Source organism: Callospermophilus lateralis, chromosome 4 (genome assembly GCF_048772815.1).
Source record: "Callospermophilus lateralis isolate mCalLat2 chromosome 4, mCalLat2.hap1, whole genome shotgun sequence".
In the NCBI taxonomy this organism is placed as follows: domain Eukaryota; kingdom Metazoa; phylum Chordata; class Mammalia; order Rodentia; family Sciuridae; genus Callospermophilus; species Callospermophilus lateralis.
Window position 1 is genome coordinate 24388569 of NC_135308.1, and position 16892 is coordinate 24405460.

Sequence of the window (16892 nt, forward strand, 5' to 3'; positions counted from 1 at the left end):
CGGTAAATGGCATAATTTCATTCTTCCATACAGCTCAGTAAAACTCAGTAAAAAATGCACACACAATTTTTTTTTTAACTAGAAGCCAGACTTCTTATGAAGCAGCTATTTGCCTTTCTGGCTGAGGTAGAAGATTATATATCCTGTCAATCTAAAAACTACTTTGAATTATTTATGAATATGTTAAAGGAGAAAGGGTACTACTATATGCTGTGCCAAGTCTAAAGACAGTCCTAAATCATAATCTTGTTATGATTAATGTTATGATAATGGTAATATATACATATATTATAGTATTTTATAGTTACAAAGCAAACTATATTCACTCCTTGCCTGTTTCCCAGTTACATCAATCCTTGCCCTGAAAATTTTTCATTCCAGTTATTTGAACTATGGACGCAATGTACAGACAACTCTGTATTCCCCAAAATTTACTGGAGAACTGTATATAATTCTTTAACTACCTTGAAAACTACAGAATTTTAACACACTTCATATAGCCTTAGAGTTCCTCTGCAGCCTGAGTGATTAACCATAGCTTCCCAATATCTGGGTGAGAGGAAAAAGAATCCCTTTCCAGAGAACAGCAGTACACAGCTCTGCTGGTCTGATCCAGGAAGTTGTTTCCAAAAGAAGACTTGCCTGACATTCCTAGCCAGATGGCCTTAGCCATAGCCTCTCTTGGGCCTCCACATTTCAATTATCTAAAGCAGATATTTTGGAGGTAACCCAAGGAACCAGAACAGGTTTGTTGGAATTTCAGCCAAATCCTTGGTGGATAAAATTCCTGAAAATGTTTATTAATCCAGAAATTATTGCAAGGGTTTACCAAGTCAAAGAAGTAAAAATTGATAGTCAATACAAGAAACACTGATGTACATTGAAGCAAAAAGAAAATTTGTCTGCCAAAATATTAGCAGGGAAATCAGAAGCAGAGGATCTGGAAAACTAGTGAATTGAAAACCAGGAAACAAAGTAATATAGTAATTAGGGATTCAGTGATAGCAGGAAATATCGAACAGGATAATTATCAAGATGGACATACCTTTCATACATGTTTCAAAAAAAATCTGTGTCTTCTTTCATATCACATGTGCCATTCAGACAACTCCAACCAGGTGGAATTTGAACAATCTCTACCTGTACCTGAGTTTGCTTACAAATTATAATTTTTATTCTGGATCTATGATTGCCAACCCTATCTGGTTTGGAACTCTGGCTATATTCTGTAAATGTTGATGGATGTAAACCACAAGAGTGACTAGACAGTCCTGAGTAATGACTTGAAAAATTCCTCTATGAAAAATCAGAATCAGCTTAAGCTGTGCATTGCATAACTGTGGCTACCTTGAAAATATAGAAAACTCAGGCTGAAAATTTAATATGAATAAGCCTAGAACTGTGAAACCCAAAGGATCCTGATAGACATAGATGCAAAATTAACTCTGAGAATACCTTCACAACTGAGGAAGTCCATAAAAATAACTTCGGCTATAGATATTCTAAAATTACAAATCTCATATGGGATAGCATTGCCTAAAGAAAGAGTTGACAAATGTAATAAACAGGACATATATCGCCATATGGATTATGTAACAAAAATGCAAATGGACCACCAATTAATTGAGATTTAAATGTTCAAAGAGAAAAAAAAAGGAAATGAAACCTATTTGCAAGATCAGATCTTTATTAAACAGAATTACAAGATTATAAATAGGATCAAATAGAATTTTTTAAAATAATGATATGGGCTTTGAAGCTGAAAAACAGAACTACATAAAAAAATGGTTTATCATTTGACTCAATAGAGTGGATAACAATGAATTGGCAGACATAACTATGTAAGTATAAGATAAAGGCTTTAAAACTATGAAATAGAAGTTAAAGTAGAAGAAGAATAAATGAGATGTCCAAAATACTTCTAATGAGAATTGGTGATGAAGACAATAGATCAAATGAGTGTTATGAACTTCTAAAAAAATAACATTTTTTATAAATCAAAGGAAACTGGCAGACTCTCAGGTTTAGGAAAATCATTATGTCCCTAAAAGGATAAATGAAAGCAAAAACAGGTAATAACATCACTTACTAATATTTCTTTATATCACTTACTAATATTTCTTTACATCAATAATAGAAGAAATGTTTAAAAGATTTAGAAGGAAGTGACAGATTATCTACAAAAATTAACCAAGAGGGATATATTTTATAAAGAGATAATGCATTCTTGAATATAATTAAATAATACCTTGAAAGATCTGAACTGAATGTCAATTATAAAACATAAAAACTCATTTAAGAGCAAATATGAAATAATTTTGTGAGATAAAAAAACATAAAATTTACAAATTACATGTCTATGATGAAATTTTGAAGAGGCAGTGGATCTATGTGGCTCAAAAGTGAACAACACAGAAAGAATGAACAGGGGCTGTGGGTATGGCTGGTATAGATGCTTGCCTAGCATTCATAAAACCCAGGGTTCCACCCCACAACTCAAAAAAATAAATAACAGTGAGCAAAATAACTTTTTTAAACATTTGATAATTGGTAAACCTAAATTAATATCAATTGTAAAAATTTTTAAATGCTAAGGGTTTTTAAATAATGTAAAACTGTTTATAATTTCAGCAATTACCTCAGTAGTGGCAAATAGAGAAATCTAGATAGAAATAGTTCAAATAATTAAGAGAAAGAGCAAAAGTTCAATTTATTGCTCATTTGGACTGTTCTAGGGCAGTTGAGGGCTGAAAGGGCTTCTTTTGGAGTCAGTTCATTGGCTTCAATGGGTGAAGTACACTAATCTTGGTGGGAGCTCAAGAAAATAATCAAAGGAAAAATTACTCTTTTATGTAAATCACAAAAAAATTTCCACATTATTTTTAAACCATTAGCATTTTTAAAGTTTTACCTTTGATAAAGTTTTATCTTTTTGAAAGAATTCTGAAAGAAAGAACTTGTCTAATAAAGACAACAGTAATAATCTTTGCTCAAATTTGACTATTGATTGGTTAAATGCTCCTGTCGCTGAAAAGGTAATGTAGAGCATTCTGTTCTTATCTTGAGATGTAGAACTTTTAAAGTTTCTTTATTTTTCTTTTTTGGTTATTTTGAAATGCAAGTCTTATAATAAGATAAATCTTTTGAGGACCATGTTATAAGATTTGCTTAATGTTGGACAGTGCTAGAATAAGAATGAAAAGGATAAATTCTCTTTTGCTGCTGTGAATAATCTACATATTTGGTAGATTTGCATATTGACCATATGCAAAAAAAGGGGATAAAAGGAATTTAGAAAAATCATTGCACATCATCAGTACCTCCGTTATTATACAGATATATCAAAAATCTTTAAAAAGAAATGAGGTGAACAGTGGCAAAAAATGTTTAGAGAAAGCAATGATGGTACTTACACAATATTTAGTCACTAGCATTTTCAAAAGAAAAAATCAAAGACAAAAGTGCATCTATTTCAGGATGTGCTCCATGAGTCAATAATCATTTTCTGCCAAAAACCTTCTTAGACAGTTGTGGGAGCAATCCAACCCCACAAAAGCTGCCAGTTATTTATAAAACAGTGGCTTAAACTTAAAAGAGCACCTTCACACAAAATTGAATCCAGATCTCTAATTGCTTTCTATGCTTAATTCCATATCTAATAAAACGGAGTAGATTCACTTTTTGCTGATGGCAAAAACTTTGTAAATTTGGGTGGTACATTTAAATCTTTGAATATATGACACCCATAACTCCCAAAGGAAATAGTGGGAACACTGTTTTATTACAACAATTAATACATTTCTGGGCTAGACCCATATAAGATCAAAGAAAATGTATTTGATAATCAATTTCTTATTTGCCTCAACATTTTCAGGAAAACTGGTTTTATTTATTTTTTCTAGAGGTAGTAATCTCATTTAATTGTGTGCAAGATACACTCATGAACTATATTTCCCCCATTGTGGCTGAAAATCCCATTTGGAAGCTTGCAACAGTCTTCTTTTCTTAGACAATTAGATCCAATTAGATGATGGCACAGAGGAATTTTGTTCAAGCAGCAAAAGAAAATTTCCAACGAAAATGACTTTAGAGGCTTCTGGAATAACATAAATTGTGTAGTGTTTCATTTTTAATATGTCTAAGAACATATTCATAAGACTGTTTTCTTTTTCCACATTTTGTCAATAAAGCAAACCTGGGTTTTAAAAACTTGTACTTTCAAAAACGTAGAGAAATGAAACAAAGAGCTTCTATGTTTTTGTCAATACCACTTGATTAAATACACGTATTTAGAAATAAAAATGTTTTCTTTTAGATTTATGATAGAATATTTTTAGTTTTATTTCATTTTGTAATTTTATTAACATGAAGGAATCATTAAAGAAAATATGGAATTAAGTTAATTTAATGAAAATCTTCCACTGATACTTTCCTGTTTAATAAGACAAATTTAGCACTTTTCCCCTTCTCCTATTCTGTTTATAGCCTGAGACTTAATATTACTAACATATTTACTATAAATTTTGAACTTTCACTTTAATGAACATTTTTTGATATATTATTTTTTACAACTATGATAAGGGACATGGGATTAATTTTATATTTTAGAGTTTTGGTGTTTATCGTTAGTCCCATTATTTACTTATATTATTTTATTAAAAAATATTAGAGAAGTTTTGGTTTGCAATGAAATTGAGAGGAAGGCTCAGAGACACCCCATATACACTCTGCTCTCACAGGTGTATAACCTCCTCCATTACCAACGTCCCCCACCACAGTGGTACACTTGTTACAACTGATAATCTCCCTAAATCACTCTGAGTCCACAGATGGGATTAGCATTCTTTCTGAGTGTTGCATAGTCTACATGTTTGAAATATTCATAACACATGTTCCCCAGTCTAGTATCATGCAGATTATTTTAACTGCCCTAAAAATCCTCTGTGTTGTCCCTTCATCCTTCCATTGTAACCCATGGCAACCGTGTATTCTTCTTATAGTCTCCATAATCTTGCCTTTTCCAGAGTGTCATATCACTGAAATCATACAGTATGTAGCCTTTCATGTTGGTTTCTTTCTTTTAGTAATATGCATTTAAGCTTCTTCCATACTTTTTCATGACTTCATACTTCATCTATTTTTCACATTGAATAATAAGTCCATTGTCTTGTTTATCATAGTTTATTTTTTTTAATTTTCCTGCCAACAGACATCTTGGTGGAGTCCAAGTTTTGGAAATTATGAATAAAGCTGTTCTAAATGTCTATGTGCTATTTTTAATGTAGATTTAGTTTTCAACTACTTAACACTGGGAAACACAATTCCTAGATACATTGATAAGAACATGTTTAATTTTGTGAGAAACTGACAAAGTGTCTTCAAAGTAACAATATCATTTGCTTTCCCAGCAAAAGTGAATGAGAGCTCCTATTCCTCCACATCCTCTCCAAGATTTATTGTTTTCAATGTTCTGGATTTTGACCTACTCACAGGTGTGTTGTGTTAGCTAATTGCTATTTTAATTGATATTTCCTTGATGATACATGATGTGTATCTTTTTATACATTTGTTTACTTGCATACATGCTATGGACTGAATATTTGCTCTCCAAAATATATACGTTGAAATCCTAACCTCCAATCTCATAATATTACAAAGTAGAACATTCGAGAAGTGATAAAGAAGTGGAATTAAAAGAGGCCCCAGAGAGATCCCATACCTTTTCTCATGGGAGATTATAGTCAAAAGATGATATACATGAACCAAAAATTGAGCCCTCACCAGACCAAGTCTGATGACAGTCCTGGTCTTTAACTTCCAAGCTATAGGACTGTGAGAAATAAAACATTATGGTTTATAAACCATCCAGTCTATGGTATTCTCTTATGTAAGACAAATAAAATAGGATTTTTTTGAGTTCTTTATTGTAATTCTTCTTTTACCTAGAATATTTATGCAAGCAATTTGTTTTTAAAGGTCTTAGCATTTGTGAGAATGTCTTTGGTTTCACATGAGTAATAATGGATCTGCCAGGCACCGCATTTATATATATATATATATATACATATATATGTATATATATATATATATGTATATATATGTATATGTATATATTTATTTTTTATTTTTTTTTACTTGCCTCACATTCTTATCTCATTTTTCTTTCTTAATGAATTTAGGGTAATGCATTATATATGTAAGATTTTATTTAATCTTGTTGAAATATATTACCTACACTCTTTCTGGAACCTACTTCTACTTCTTGATGTGATGTTTATTCTTAGGTGATTTCTTTTCTGGAACTGTGTGATTTCTAGACACCCAAAAGATCAATTTTACCTTTGGAAAATCTATCTGTGAGGGGCAAATTTTTTTATTTGCTTGATGTTACTTAATAGCACAAAGCATAAATACTTGGTGATAATCACACATGAAATTATAACTATAAGGGTATTTTGTGCAGAATAGGTATACATTATATCAAGAAGGGAATATAGTATTAGAGAAAATAGTTATTAAACATTTATTTCTACATCTTCTATATAGATAGTACAATGACTAATAAATAAGAAGATGCACATGTGAATCTGAGTTCAGAAACACCTATCATTTTGATTCTTAAACAGTTTGTCATTTCCCTAACTCTGTGAATCCTGGTTTGAATTAAATATTTCAAGAAAAATTAGAAACTTGTTTATAGAATTTGGTTGAGACATTGGCCTTATGAAAACTCTTGCAAAGATAAACTTGTTTGTATATTTCTTCCTAAACTTTTCAGGAAATGGAATGTTTAAAACTTACCTCTGACAAATAGATGACCAAAACAGACAGACTCATTAGGATCATCTCTTTTTGAAGTGTTTTAGCACACTGGTTTGTAATGATTAGGAATTAAAATTACACTTGTTTGTATTTTATTTTGCCAGGTGTTGAACGTTCCATTTACTTATTTTACCTAAAAAAATTACAGCTACTCAATTTCCTTATTACTGAGATTAGAAAAACAAAAATGAAAGGTGATAATTGGAAATCAGTTAAATAGAAGAAAATTAGAAATATGCCAAATACATTTATTTCTAAATCCACTTAGTAACAATGTGAATAAATATTTTGCATGTGTAATTAACATTCCTCTTCATAATTTGAAAGTAGAAGGTCTTTCTGAAGTTTTAAACATGATAAAAGAGGAACATTTTTTGACTAAGATATTTCTAAATAAAAGTCAAATTTGAAACCCCACAGGCATCTCTGGTAGAAAAAGAAACTGTTTTCAACAAGGTAAGAAAATGATAGATGGTTATAATCAGGGTTCTGGAGGTGAAAAGGAAATGTGAAGTCATTTTGGTAATATAAATATATAATTGATCTTTCCCAGTAAGAAAACACTGTCATCAGAAGGTAGGATTCATTGGCAGCACAGCATCCTTTTCTGTTTGCTTCAATTTAGCTAAATCTTGCCAGCAGGTATGTATCTATAGCAACAGTGAAGAATTTGAACAAATTGAAAAACTGCAGCTTTGACAATAATGCTAATACTATTGTCATCAAGGTCTACTATCCCATGCTTCAACTATTAGAATATGGAACCCAGAGCTTTGGGGAATCAGAGAAAATTATCAAAAAAAAAAAAGTACTACTCAGCACCATGAGAACCAGGAGGGGAATGGTATAACTTAACCAGGATCAACGGCACTTGTTTTCTAATGGAAAAGATGTCTGTTTCATTCTCGGGTAATTTTCTTAGAAGTTTAAAGAAACATTGATTCAGTATTTAGATTTGTGATCATTTTTATTCTATAAGCAATACATAATTTAGTGTTATATGGGACCAGACTATTGAAGATTGGGGAAAAACTTGGCTTGAATTCCTAGATTTCATGGCATATGAGGGTTGAGGAACTCAGTATGCTTCCCTTCGTCAAAGGGCTCAATCTCATCAATTTACCATCCCAAAACACTTCCACCAACCCGTGAAGCGAATTTAATAATTTCACTAACAGCTGCAGATGTATGCACTTCACAAGATGAAGTTACATTGTGAAATCTTTATGGGGCTCCATTTCTTTTTTGTCTAGCTGTTTATTTATCTTCATTTTTCAGGATTCAAAGGAAGTTTTCACCTTATGTTACATAGACTTTTTTCTGCTCATATTTAGGCTTCTTCAAATCTTACATTCAATAACAAAGGCTTTGTCAGAAAATTCCTCCCAGAAATTGTAACTTTTGTTCTGAGTTCTGATGACAGCTGCAAACATCGTACTGTTAGAATGATTAAAAAAAATAAAAAAAAAGAAAATAAAACCTTTTAGAAATACAGCAGAAATGTATGGAACTGACCTTCATAAAAAGAAAAAAAAAAACAATAATCAAAAGGTCTTTGAGGAATTGTTTCTCTTTCAAAATATACATTGAAGAGCTTAGGGAACATGTTACAAAATGGGCAGATTATAGAGCATAAACAAACTCATGTCCTAGTCTTCATTCATTTTCTCAAAATTGTAAATAACAGTCCAAATATGATTTAAAAGTTCTAGGTATTGGTTTGATGATGAGGAGGAAATAAAAAATTAATGATTTCTAGAAATAGGAATAAGCTTCCAATTCTGAATTATTTTCATTTCATGATTCCAAAGTAGACTTTCAAATGTCAGAATAGTGCCACAAATATTATCTTTGAGTAACCATGAAAATAACATGGGATTTATTTATCACTTTCAAAACAGTGGAAAAGATGATGAACCACATAACATTAAGTGTTGTGTAACTACACTAGAAAATTTAAAAATACATGAGTGGCTAAGAATCCCGCAAAGGTCCGCATATGAAGTGTCTTGGTGCCCAAGGAAGTGCTCTTAGAAGGTGCTAAAACTTTCAGGAGGTGGGAACTTGTGAGGGGTTCACATAGGGTATGAACACAAAGGGAATCATGGGTACCCCGGTTTCTTCCTCTACTCCTTTGCTTCCAGGCTCATGAGTTTAACTAAAATTCACATGCTCCTTCACATCCCCTCCTGAGTTGCTATCTGATACTATCCCCAGAGGCTCAAAACAATGAAAGCATTCAATCACAGACTAGAGCTGAATAAAAATTTTCTTTTATGAGTTAATTATCTCAGATATTTTGATGTAGTAATGGAAAGCTAATACAGTTATTAAATAAAAAGTTTGAATACAAAAAAATGAGAAATTATGGTCATGAATAAGAATATCTCACAAAGAATGTTATACCCAATAAAATTTCATTTTGTGAAATATTTTCTTAAATAATAAAGTATTTAACCCTTGAGATAAAATTGAATACATTATATGAATAATATTACAATAAAATTAATTTATTGAAAAAGGGCTAAATAACTCATTTTTAATGAGTTAATTCATACCTAGAGAAACTGTAAATGCTAAACAAAAATGTAAAACTCATTTTTCCATGGATTTTACATTTTCTACTCCATGATTATTTCAACATTTTATTACCATATGGAAGTACATTTTTGGATGAGATTAAGCTGAGAGAAATAGCTCATATATTGGATGCCTATATCAATATTAGGTTTTCCAAAAAAAAGCCAAAAAACATCCAAATATCAGATTTTCAACTCTCAAATCATCTAAAACTAAAATATTTTAGTATTAACATAGTGACTGACCTGTATTAACTTTTTAAAAAGTTTCACAACCTAAGGAAACTTGGTGAAACTTGGCCCATGTTTGAAAAGCTGGGCTTTTTATATAGCCATTATAATCCCAAGTCAACATTCAGACTAAGACACATATAAGTGCTGAAATACATATCTAGAACATGAAAGTAGCATGACCACTTTAGTCTCCTGTAGGCAATGTATATGTGTGTCCCATGCAGATGTGAGCACTTTAAAAGGAAAAACTTAATTTAATTCTGGCATGCACAGAGAAAGACACGCTAGTGGAATAGAACAGAGTGACAACACAGACCAATGCATTTAAAAAGTCTCCGTTTTCAACAAAATAATCCCCAACCATTGGAGAAATAAATTTAATCAACAGGTCTAGGGACAAGTGATTAGAAAGATGACAATTAATTATATTTGCCAAATTTCTTACTCAAATATACTAGGTTATAATAAAGATTGAAATAATATAAACAGTAAATACCAGTTTGAAAGAAATTTAATGTTATTAAGGTACAGAACAAATTTCTAAGCATGACGGTGTAAACAGAAATGACAAATGATTCTTTATCACCTAACATTAAACCAATACATTTTTAAATTAAAACTGCACTTTCTTCTTTTATAGCCTCTGACCACACTCATTTGAGCACTTGAAGTGTGGCAAGTGCAAATAGAGATGCTAGAAACAAAAAAATACACATTAGATTTTTAAGACAGAAAAAAGACAATATTTTAATTTTAATATTGGTTACATTTTGAATTGAAATATTGAGTACAAATTAGATTACACATACAATTAAAATATATGTTCACTTTTCCAACCTTTCATTTATGGCAACTACGAAGTTGTAAATTGCATAGGGGGCTCACATTATATTTCCATTGGAGATATTGATTGAATATATTTCTCATCTGATTTTGGATTCATTCCTGTCTCAGAAATGAGATGACTAATTGCTTCTCTTATACAAATTAGAGATATTGTAAGCTCCAACCCTCTACAGTCAGTGGGGAAATGCTATGCAGTAAGTAGTATGTTCTGGGATGGAGTGAATGAAGTAGGAGATTTGTTTTTCTTTGCTTATAATTGTTTTAAGTTTTTACCCTTTCAATGTTTCTCATAATTATTTTTTCCTTCTAGTTATGGAGATGAAATTATATTTGCCCAATATTAGAAGTTGTTTTGTTTTGGTAGAATTGTGGTATCATTTGTGCTGCTTCTGGAATGTAAATTATCAGATCAAGGGAGAATAGAGGACAAAATAAGGATGGGATTACCGCTCTGGTAATGGTTTCTTGTCCTTGTCCTAGTCACACAGCTTCTCTGTGGACTCTTGTAGCTGTTTCTGGTGAGTTGGTATCACTGAGATACAAATGAACTATTGACCCAGGTTGTCTAAGAAAGCAACCTTGCCACATTGCAGTCACACTTGAAATATGACATTTCCAAAGCCATCATTCCCTTGAGAATGTGCCTATATATGAGTTCCTGCTGAACTTTTATTTATCTATTGCCTAGGCAACTTTTCATTTATATGTGAAAATTTAGAGAATTGTTGTTCATTCCTTCAAACTTGTTCATTCCTGAAATTTTATTTTACAGGCTCTTGACTATTACTGGTATCTAGTGTTAAGAGAAATTTTACTACATTGATATTTGTTGTGTTATTTCTTCATGAGCTTGAGAATGATAAAGATGGGAAAGAAATAAAATATAAGGTCTTAGATCAACATAGAAACACAAACAAATTTCTTTTAAAAATATTTCCCAGTTATAATGCTATTACAAAGCACATCATTTTAAAATTACCAAGTAAATTTTCATTGTAATTCTGGATGAGGTCAAAAGTGAAAATATTTAGAAAATATAAAGAGTTTTTTTTTTTGTTTCAGTGTTTAGTGTGACTAATGAAACAGATATATGCTTTTATTTTGTTTTGCTGAAATTATTTAAAAGGGATAAATCTATCCTAACATAATTTTAAAGTAGTGCTTTAGTTCATATTTCTCACATCAACCCTACTGTTAAATTACCATAAAGTAAATTAGATTAAACTGATTATTTTTACCAGGAATTGTTCTGTTTATATTATTCTAATTTAAAGTAGCATAGATATATGTGTGTGTATAGCAATGTATATCATTTATTTGCTATAGAAAAATTATTTCTATTAGTGTGCTGCCACTAAAATATTATTCTACATAGAATAATAACAATTCAAGAATCAACATTTAATTTTAAAGCAAAATTTGTGAGTACAAAAATCAGTACGATAAAATATTGGAACAATGTAGGCCCAATCCTCCATTGATACCAATCTTCATATCAAAACAGATATCTGACCTACAACCCCTAATTCTCAGCCATGTTTTCCATTTCAGCTGAAGACCAATAGAAAATTAAGTCAGTAATATTATACACCAAGGTGATAGCATGTTGCCTGAAATTTTATTTTCATTGAGTCATTTTAGAATCTTTCCATTGCTTTTTTCTATTACTAATAATAAAAACAATGAGTACTAACATCCACTGAGGTCTTAATAGTTGAAAAAACCTGCTAAAAATTATATATATGTATATATATATACATACACACACACATATATATGTATATATATACATACACATGTATATATCATATATATATAATATAGGTAATATGTATATATATATATATATATATATCATGCATATATCATATGCATATAATACAGGTATTATGTATGACATAATATATATAGTTTATATATAATATATGTAGTTTATATATAATATATGTAGTATTATAAGTGTTGAAGATATTAATTTATATATATAAACTCCAAATTAACTTGTTAAGTAGACATGATTTCTCTATTAAAGAGTCTATTAAGGTGAGGAATGTCAGAATAGCTAAGTTTCTTTTATAATATACTTTGTTTCAGAATGCAAAGAATTTGCTCCATTTAGTTAGTGCTGTTTATTTTGTCAACTTTGTGGCATAATCTCTGAAAGAAATCAATGTAAATTTTTGGTTTCAAATATTATATTCTGAAATAATTCAAATGTCCAACTTCAGGAGAATGGAAACAAATTGTGTTACATTCATGAATTAGAATAGTACTGAGCAATGCAAAGCCACAAGTTAAAGGCAATGGTCTAGATAAATCTCTCTAACATTATGCAGAGCAGCAGAAGAAGCCAAACATAAAATAAAACCAAATTTTATGCTTCCATTAGAAAACAAAAATCTAAAACAGGCAAAAGTAAAATGAAAAAATCATTTTCAGAATAATGTTTGTCATTAAAGGCTTGCAGAGGATAGTCAAAAAGCAATTGGAATGGAAAAAAATGGGAACATTTTGGTAGGAAGGAACTCTTATCACAAACTGCCGTAAGACTTATCTAGGTGTATCCATTTGTGAAAATTATAAGGCAAGTTTTGTGTATTACAGTGTATGATATCTTGCCTAATGAGAAAGAATTATGAACAGAGTAACTATAATGTAATTGACATATGGAAAAGTATTGTGGGTTAATGCCACAGTTGGGGTGTGAGGCTTCACTTTGTTATTTCGTTTTATTTTTATATGGTTATTTTTCAAAATATAAAACCTAAAAAACGTCTTATAAAATGATTTTCCCAAAGGCATTTGGTCATTGATATCAAAACTTGGATAAAATGACAACAAATCTTCATAATGATCTTTGACATGAAGTCTTTGATTTTTTTCTCTTTTTGTTTTTGGTGGTGGTGCTGGGGATTGAACCCAGGACCTCATGCATGTGAGGCAAGCTCTCTACCAACTGAGCTATATCCCCAGCCCTTGAACTCTTTGATTATTATAGGACATCCAAGAAGGAAATTTAAATAAAGATAAAATTAGCTCTAGAAGATGTTAAGAGGATGAGGGAAAGTTGTTTTTCTTGATCGTATATTTCCCATAAGCAGTGACTTGGTTTTGTTTTTGTTTTTTTTTTTCCTTTTCTGAATTGTCCTACTTCTGAGAAGAGAAATACACAATGTTTTCTGCTTTATTCTAAACTTCTGGACTTTTTACTTGAAGAGCAATTTTCTGCATATATGAGATACATAGATAATTTTTTTTTTGTAATGACCCCATCAAATCTTCCATCACAATAAAGTTATTTCCATGCTGGGTACATGGCCTTAATAAGAATTGTACTATGAAAGCACAGTGTGGGTTGTGTAAACAGTCTGTGAATATTGATTTCAATATTAAACTATTGTATTGCTTGATAATGCTACAGAAAATGTAATTTGCAATGTAGACATATAAGGGCTAAAATAATGTGTGGGGTCATTTTTATTGTTCATTCATAACTCATATTAGTTTAAGGCTATAAAAGCTGTATTTTTCTCCATTAAAAAGCTTATCTCATTCTAACATTGCATTTCAGATTTATTTCAGTGCACTAATCATAGTAACAGAAATGCCATTTTATTCTAACACATTTTAGAAAGCTAAATGGACTCATTATTTGGTTATTATCAAGTTCTAATTCTGAATTCTGATGGGTTTTCAAACAATGTGCCATAATACATTCAGAAACATAGGAGAGAGGGACATATTTAGAAAGAAGTAGTTTGGCTAATGTATTGGGTGGTTTATAACTATTGTCTTGGCCAGTTGTGTTAATAGCTGAAAAAAAATCATAGAATCATCCATTTAACACTCAATTTTAGACTGTTGCTGTATTCTAGCCAGAGGGTCAGCAAACTTTTGCTGATTGAGGTCAGTCAATACTTTAGGCAGAACGTAATGTCTCTGTTTTGTGTACTCAACTCAGTCATTGTAACAAGAGCAGTTATAAACAATTAAATGGAAAGGTATTACTGTGTTCCAACAAACTTTTATATGCAAGATCAATCAGAAGTTATAGTGTGCCCATCTCTACTCTAGATAGGCACTTTTCAAACTTCAATGTCTATAAGTACCTCCTATAAAGATCCTCAATTAGTAGGTCTAGGGTGGAGCCTAAGATGGGACATTTGGTCCAGTCAATATCCATGCTCTTCAACCAACCATATCTATGGATATTCTCTTTAGGGAGTATAGCAGCTGAGATCCAGTAAAGAGCAGAAATGAGTTGTGTTAACAAAATCAATTTAATAAAAAATTATCAGCTAGTTGTCCATAAACTGAAAAGTAGTGAAGAACACACAGATATTGTGGGGGTCGGAACCACAGGAAGTTGCTTACCATGTCTATTGTGTAGAATGAAGGGGAGGGAGTGGGTTTATTACAATTTAGAAACATAACAGAAGAATTCTGTGGGGCTCAAACATGGAGCTTTGAACAGAGAGTGCTCATTGGCTGGTGTTGGCACCTCAAAGCTCAGAGGAAGAGTCCAGGCATATGAACCTATGTCCTGGGAAGGGAACACTTGTTTTTCTCATGCTGGTCTTTCTAATGGAAAATAACAAGGCTAAAAAAAACCCTGCAAACTCATAAACTGCTATAACTGAAACATACAGTCTCTAATGAGGCAAAGAAGCATTTATTACCAGAAACAGGATGCAGGGGGAAAAAGAAAGGTCCAAATTCACAACAGTAGACAAAGAGGAGAGAGTAGAAGATTCTTCTTATAAAAAATAACATTATCACAAATTTAAAAGCCCATAGGTTTTTGAAGGACCATTAAGAATTTAATCAAGAGAGAATTAGTGAATTGGAAGATAAATCTGAGATATTACTTAGATTGAAGATATATTAAGAATTGGAAAATACATAAGAGATTAGGGAATAAACATTTCATAATCCACTATACATTTAAGATGGTTTCCAGAAGGAAGTAATAGTGAGAATTGATCAAGCTATAAAGTAATAATGATTGATAACAGTGATATTAATGCTCAATTTGGATACCGTGTGTCTTGAGTTTGATCCATAAGGTTAATAGCCACATATAGTATATAGTTTTGAAAAAAAACCCAAATTTTCCAAAATAAATGATACATACTAAAAAGAATATGACTAAATAGTGAGAGAATAGAACAATTCAAATGAGGCTTAGGAATACAGAATCCTTATCTATAATTTGCACTAAAAATGATTATTTTATGCCAGGATTTAGGCCATGAGTCATTTCTTAGTTTCCTGATTTCGAATAAGATGAATTAAAATGCTTACATTTTCCATAAGGGTTTTATTGATAAAATTGTCAAAATAATTCTAACTGCTAACTACATAAAAAGAAATTATGCAAAGAGATAGCATCCATGACACATTGGTTTCTAATAAAAAAATTTCCTCTCTGCAGTAGTTTTAAAATGACCAAAAGTAACTTTACAGAAAATATTTTAAAAGTTAACATGTAAAATTGACAAGCTGTTATTTTTGCACCGGAATTGGCAAGATAAATGTAAACAATGCCATATTTTCTTAGAAATGGTTAGGTTTTAAAATAAATGTAATCATATAGCATTATTAATGTGAAAAGCTCTGCAGCTTAATAGAAGAGAAATTGAAAATATGTAATAATTTCTTTTAGTTTTCCTTGTTTAAAACAAATAATTCTCAAATAGAAAGATATTTAAGTTTAGAAAATTATTAACAACATAGAACTTTGTAAAAAGATGCTTTATTACATATTTGTCATAAATGTAGCATAAGTAAATATTCTGCCACTATCTGCCAGTATTTATATACTGTGTATCAACTCCTGTGGGTATACTTTATTTAATATTTAAAGTTAAAACAACATTGCTTATTTTATTTTAGGATCTTGGAGATGAGTAGATTGTCAGTTCTATCAAGTGTTTTAATTCACTATAGAAACAAACATTTTTACCTTTGGGCATTTATCAAAGAAGAGTTAAATTTTATGATGATAATATCTAAGTATTGGGGCATCATTTTAAAACAAACAAAAAAAACCCTTTCTTTAACTGAAAAATTGTTTCAATCATAGTAAAAGTCTCAGCTGATTGATGTAAAAGGCAAGAGTCACATTTAAAGTAAAAGAACTAATTGTTACTTTTGATTCATTTTGTTTAATACAGTTCTTTCTTCCTCATTTAACCATGTCATTCCCAATATATTTTTAATATTATAGCAAGAATTTTTTTTTGTCTTTTAAAAAATGGTTTAAAATAGTTCAGTGTCTACATTAGTTTATCATTTTAGTTTACCAAGTAAGAGGAAGTGCCTAGTTTATTCAAATCTGAGGTCAACTAATCCAAAAGAAATTTTACAGAGGTCCAATATTACATTACATTTATTTCAGCCCTTGCTGTT

General features: G+C 30.7%; 1 protein-coding gene and 1 non-coding gene across 2 annotated transcripts in view; one reads left to right on the forward strand and one right to left on the reverse strand.

The window, feature by feature from the left end:
- Galntl6 (polypeptide N-acetylgalactosaminyltransferase like 6) overlaps positions 1-16892 on the forward strand; it is a 1038819-nt gene that overhangs the window by 246214 nt on the left and 775713 nt on the right. The window lies entirely within an intron of this gene.
- On the reverse strand, positions 13380-13452 carry Trnav-cac (transfer RNA valine (anticodon CAC)). Its single transcript has one exon. It is a non-coding gene; the product is annotated as a tRNA-Val (tRNA).